Source organism: Kogia breviceps, chromosome 10 (genome assembly GCF_026419965.1).
Source record: "Kogia breviceps isolate mKogBre1 chromosome 10, mKogBre1 haplotype 1, whole genome shotgun sequence".
NCBI lineage: Eukaryota > Metazoa > Chordata > Mammalia > Artiodactyla > Physeteridae > Kogia > Kogia breviceps.
In genome coordinates this window covers 85,551,554-85,557,458 of record NC_081319.1, presented here as the reverse complement: position 1 = coordinate 85,557,458, position 5,905 = coordinate 85,551,554, and the positions used below count along the sequence as shown (strand labels likewise).

The window sequence follows — 5,905 nt, the reverse complement described above, 5'->3', positions numbered from 1 at the left end:
GGAACGTCACCTGGAGGAGCTTAATAAAACTACGGACTTCCGTCCCCGCTCCCTAGCCTCTGAGTGCGCTCAGAATCTCCGGCTCTGCTCGGGAATCTTATGTTATTTAAATGTCTCTCAATTGGAAAAGGGAACCTCCTACACTGTTGGTGGGAATGTAAATTGGTGCAGCCACTATGGAAAACAGAACGTTTGTTCCTCAAAAAACTAAAAATAAGAGTTGCCATATGATCCAGCAATCCCACTCCTGGTCATATATCCGGACAAAACTAATTGGAAAAGATACATGCACCCCTATGTTCATTGCAGCACTATTTACAATAGCCAAGACATGGGAGCCATCTAACTGTCCATCGACAAAGGAATGGATAAAGATGTGGTACATATATACAATGGAATACTACTCTGCCATTAAAAAAGAAATGAAATAATGCCATTTGCAGCTACATGGATGGACCTAGAGGTTATCATACTAAGTGAGGTAAGTCAGAAAGAGACAGACAAATACCATATGATATCACTTATATGTGGAATCTAAAGTATGACACAAATGAACTTATCTGTGAAACAAACAGACTCACAGACTTGTGGGAGGGGGGGAGAGAAGGATTGGGAGTTTGGGATTTGCAGATGCAGACCATTATATATAGAATGGATAAACAACAAGGTCCTACTGTATAGCACAGAGAACTACATTCAATATTCTGTAATAAACCATAATGTAAAAGAATATGAAACAAGAATGTATATCTATGTATAATGGAATCACTTTGCTGTACAGGAGAAATTAACACAACACTGTAAATCAACTATACTTCAACAAAATAAATGTTAAAAAATAATAAATATCCCTCGGTTGAATCAGATAGACTAGTTTGGGAACAACTGGGCCTGAAAATCTAGGGACAGAAACTGGAATGAACTAGGAGCCTGGGAAAGTTAACACAGAAGGAGGAGAAAGACAAGAAGGGAAGGGAGGAGCAGGAGGCAGAGAGGTGGGAGGAAGAGTGCAGCAGAGGGGGTTCCTCAAGACGCTGGGGATTCGGATGCGCAGAACAACAGAAGTGTCCCAGATCCCTATCGCTCCTGCGCTTTCTCTAGGTAGGAGAGGAAAAAGGCCCCTTGTTCGAAGGTGAGAGCGCAGAAGGCATTGGTCCTACTAGTCCAGTCATTCACAAACTTTAGGTGTATCAGAATCATCAGCAGGGCTCGTTGAAATATAAATTAAGGACATCATCCCCAGAATTTGATTCAGAGCGTCTGGGGTAGGGCCCAAGAATTTGCAGTTCTAACAGGTCTTCAGATTTTGCTGATGGTTCCTGGGACCAAAATTCACAACCTCTGTAGAATCTAAATCATAAGAGAATCTCATCAGTGGAGAAGGCCCTGACTTAAATCTGAGTAACAAACTGTACCCTCCTTTACCGTGCTTTTCTAGGTCAACTCCTCACGTACTTTTTTCTTTGTTTTTGGCTGAAGATCATAGTTAAACATGTATTCTAAGCTACTTTGAGAGTTGTTCATTTCCCTGGGTGTCTCCCATGTGTATATGAGATATACACGTTAATAAATATGTCTGCTCTTTCCTTAATCTGTCTTTTGTTACAGGGGCTCAGCTGAGACCTTAGAAGGTAGAGGAAAAGTTATTTTTCATCCCCTACTGTTGGAAGTTATGTAACCGAATATAGGTGTCTTTCTAAAGTGCAGCAGCAGGGAAACCAATCTATGTGGTTGTCAGGGAACAGTGTTGAGTGTTAAAGAAGGATGCTGTCTGCTTAGACCTGGGTTGCTGGGACAGCAGTGGGAAACACTGACTATGCTTGCTTGCTTGTTTTATGTTTGGTTGAGATTCCCAGGCAGAGGGTGAGAAGAAAGACTGTAGAAAAATGCTTATGCTTTACAAGGTTTTCAGAAGAAAACAAAATTTCTGAATTTAGACATTGTTAAACATCAAAATTCAACTGCATAAATTTAAAAGATCTTATTGGCTTTGTTCAACAATTAATGAATCAGGCAGCATCACATCTAGCAGACAGAAAGAAGCTCCAAAGTGCTGTACAAAGTGAAAGACTTTTACAGACAGGACAAGGATGTTACTAGCAGAGTAGATTGTTTGTGGCAATGTCACATTCCTTTGGAGGATGGCAGGGGTCTATCAGGCAGATTATCTCACTAGTGCTGACTAGGTAATTCCAGATTGACTGGTTTAAGATTCCACTCCATAGATAGTGATTTCTCTGATGGATCTGGGCAAAGTAAATTGAAAATCTTCTGGAAAGGATTCACCATTCTAAATGCCATTAAGAAAATTCATGGCATAGGAGGAGGTCAGAAGATCAACATTAACAGGAGTTTGGAAGAAGATGATGCAACCCTCATGGATGACTTTGAAGAATTCAAGACTTCAGTGGAGGAAGTAACTGTAGATATGGTGGAATGCGTGGAATCACCTCCACCATGAAACAAGGGGTATGCAGCTCACAGAAACAGAAGTCATATCTTCCACCCTCAAGTAATCTCTAGTGATGATCCTTATGTAGAGCTGCTGGACAGAGCTTAAAGTGATTAAATTAAAATGATTTCCCTGCTTAGAATCATTTTGGGTAAAAAATCAACCACTCCATGCTGCCAGCCCATGCTGGGAAAATAAATCTTCCAGAATGCTGAAAATAGGACACCCCCATTATGTCAATGTCCCATGCCAGCACATGCTTTCACAACCGATACTCCACCCAACAATTGTTGCTTGTGAATTCATCAGCCAAAGAACTATTACAATAACCCCTTAAAATGTCTTCAATTTTTGAAGAAATTAAAACTGGGGGATAAGAAGGATGGGGAAAAAGTAAAAGAGAGCAGGGAAGGCATGGGCTAGGGGAAGGAGATTGGCAGTTAGGTACTATCTCTTGCCCTTCCAAGGAACCATGGAAATGACAGAAAAGACATGTATTTGGAAGAATAAAAATGTAACGGCTCTTGAAAGGGAAAGAGATTTAAATTAAATGGAACAAACAGGTGAAAGATCAGAATTACAGAGAAAGAGCAGAGAAATCACTGTTCTATCCGTAGGGGATGTGAGGTAAGGATACTCTTTCCCTCCAGGTATAGGGAAGGCACCTCCACCTGAGAGTTTTATAACATGTTTTCTCAAACTCCTTCAGCTTAAATATTCAATATACCAAGGTACCACATTTTGAGGTAGCATGTCCTGAGCCCTGTTAGTAGCTTAACCTTAATTTTTAAAGCTGCAAAGATTGCATAAAAAGGTAGCAATTATTAATAAAATACAATATCACCATGAACAAAGAAGGGAGGAAATATAAAAATCTAAGAGGATTCTCCACTGAGATTCAAAACGTCTTGAAGTTCTCACTCCCTTGAAGTAAATAGAAACTGGAATCTGTACCAGACACATTTTAAGTGTGTCTAATGAAAGAAACTTATAAGGAATTTCTCCTTTCTCTTTTCAAAAGACCGGTGATGTTTCAGTTAAAGCAAAATATTTGAAGTTATATTATTATTTTGGGACCTTCACTTTTACTCACTCTTTAAAAAACCAATCAAGAAAATACCTCAGAATAAATTTAACCTAGGAGGTGAAAGACCTGTACCCTGAAAACTATAAGACCCCGATGAAAGAAATTGAAGAAGACACAAATAAATGGAAAGATATGCCATGCTTATGGTTTGGAAGAATGAATATTGTTAAAAATGTCCATACTACCCAAAGCAATCCCTATCAAAATTCCAACGGTGCTTTTCACAGAAAAAGAACAAACAATCCTCAAATTTTTATGGAACCACAAAAGATTCTGAATAGCCAAAGAAATCTTGAAAAAGAAGAACAAAGCTAGATGCATCCATTTCCTGCCTTCAAACTATATTAAAAAGCTATGGTAACCAAAACAGTATGATATTAAAAAAAGACACCTAGATCAGTGGAACAGAATAGAAAGCCCAGAAGTAAACCCACACAAAGGAGCCAAGAATATATAATGCGGAAAGGATAGTCTCTTCAATAAATGGTGTTGGGAAAACTGGACAGCCACATGCAAAAGAATGAAACTGGAGCACTATTTTACATCATACACAGAAATTAACTCAAATAGATTAAATTAGAAATCAACTATACTTCCATTTTTTTAATATTAAAAAATGGATTAAAGACTTGAACAAGAGGCAAAGAAGAAGCAAAAGAAATAAAAAGTACAAAACTGGGTTAGGGGAGACCAATTTTTATTTGCAAATGGTATGGCTGCTAAGATGAAAATCCAAGAGAATCCACTAAAGAGTTTAGACTTCAAAAGTTTGTTTTCTTCTCTGGAATGTAACCACCAGTTTCCAAAGAGTGCAACTTAATTCCTATGCAAAATTAATTCCCAGCTAGTATCCCTAGTCCGCCTTCAATTTTCTAAATTTGTTTACTAGAGGGTAAGATTCCTTCAGTCTGTATTTTCACTCTTGGCCAAAGGATTATTAATAAAATCACTAACTCTAGAATGTTCTTTTCTTAAAATTATGTGTTCAAATGGTTTCATTTCTGCAATATGATCCATAATAGAACTGAAAACGGCAAGTCTGTAGTTCGTTGAGCTTTATATCTTCCCTCATTTCTTTTTTTCCTTTCTGAAATGTAAATTCTAAGGTTTTTAATCCTAAAGTTACTTTTACAGCAGTGCAAATATTTGTCACTTTTTTTGCTCTGCAACAGTTTATATAATCTTATGTTGGAAGACAGGGAAGCACACTTGTTATTACTCCAAATCTCGTGCTCATTCTGGGACACCCTCCACCCCACCCTCAGTAGTCTCTCCCTCATCAATGTCCCTAGATTCCAGCCCTGAGCTAGATGTCAAAGTCTACAGTAGGCACTCCAAAAATCTTGATTGACAGGTTAGGCGATAATTTGAGTTTTGTGTGAACCCCAAGAGAAGATACTGTAGGGAGAAAACAGTGGGAGGGATGGGAGACGTTGGTGGGGAAAAGTCTTTTTGTGAAAGAGTGTAAGATAAAGGAGGGGAGAAATTTCTCTTTGATTTGGTTTTGTTTCAAATAACTGGCCATCTTCGAGAAACCAAAACCATTGAGTAAATGGATACATGAGTGTTACTGCTTTACTTCTAGGGTTGGAAGTTTGACATCTTTACTATTCCACCCACACTTTTGATGAGCCTGGTTCTTTCAAAAAAAACCCTATTGCTCTGTGGCTTAACCCATAAACGAACCAGTGGACATCTTCTTGTCAAAAACAAGTCAAATTTGGGAAGTATCCAAGTCAAGCATGGAAATCACCAAGTTCCTTGACAGCGTCCATTCACTCTGTTCTTTTTAAACCTACAAGCGTATATGTATGTATGTATATATATATACTGAATAAACTATTATTTTCTAGGTTTAAGCTAACCTTGCACTTACAGGAGAACCTTCTATGAAGCTTCCAGGCTATCTCTGCCCTTCCTCCAGCACCTCCATTATTCCCTTCCGACTCCCACCCTCCGAATGCACCATCTGTGCTCACTCCTTTTCCTCTTTGCTGTTTTCCATAAAGGATACAACATCAGCTCTCGACTCAAAGTCTTCCTCTCTACCCCAACTCTCGAAGTCATTAATCAAAGACTTCAACAGGGTCCACAACGATGAACCGTCTAACAGTTCCTGACACTTATGTTTTAGTTTTTACAACTTTTAGACAGTGTTGGAAATAGTTTAACTGTTGGTGAATTTTGAGAACTCTTGTTTAACTAGATCTTCAGAATCCGCGGTAGAAAAGCCCCCTCCGCCTCCTGTTTACATACCTTTTGTAGACTACGTGAAAAACGCCCTTTATCAGTTGGCCGCGTGGCCTAATGGATAAGGCGTCTGATTCCGGATCAGAAGATTGAGGGTTCGAGTCCCTTCGTGGTCG

General features: G+C 38.9%; 1 non-coding gene across 1 annotated transcript; it reads left to right on the top strand.

Annotated features, from left to right (window-relative positions):
* The first annotated feature begins 5,832 nt into the window (after positions 1-5,832).
* TRNAR-CCG (transfer RNA arginine (anticodon CCG)) lies at positions 5,833-5,905 on the top strand. The gene has a single exon. It is a non-coding gene; the product is annotated as a tRNA-Arg (tRNA).